This window comes from Penaeus monodon, chromosome 33 (genome assembly GCF_015228065.2).
Source record: "Penaeus monodon isolate SGIC_2016 chromosome 33, NSTDA_Pmon_1, whole genome shotgun sequence".
In the NCBI taxonomy this organism is placed as follows: domain Eukaryota; kingdom Metazoa; phylum Arthropoda; class Malacostraca; order Decapoda; family Penaeidae; genus Penaeus; species Penaeus monodon.
The window spans coordinates 34130409-34131005 of record NC_051418.1 but is presented as its reverse complement, the minus strand read 5'-3'; positions in this window follow the sequence as shown (position 1 = coordinate 34131005).

Here is a 597-nt window from a genome sequence, read left to right as displayed (position 1 = left end):
ATTATATAGCGATAGGGGTGATTAAATTAATGGCATAATTTATTCCAATAGAGATTACTTTTTAAGAAATGAAAGAAAATTTACAGAGGTTTATTGAAAGACTGATTAATAACACCGAATGAAAACCGAATTAAATTGTAATTATATAACATTCTTATTTATCAGATTAAGTATTCGTGATTTATTTTTTAATTATTGGAAGTGTTAAAATGGATTAAATACTTTGACTCTTTTGTTTTGGCATTTACCAATTTTTTGTTTTCAAAGCTTTTATATAAAACTGATAAGAAATGTGATTATATAAGGTTATATAAATCTATCTTTCTCAATGGATTTCCAGATCTTTTAAAATACGGTTATTCATTAAAAAGTTATATTGAAGAGAGGAATTAGATTCCTCTATTCACGCCAAATTACACTGCTTCATATTCCGTATTTCCAGTGAAATGTAGACTTTGTCACGAGATGCAGAAAGAGAGAGAAACAACAAAAACTGCAATGAAAATGGTGGAGATCTAAACCTGAATAATTTATTTTTACCGGAACGAAGGTGCTACTTATCCGATCTTGAGATATCTACAGAGCCGAACATGCACT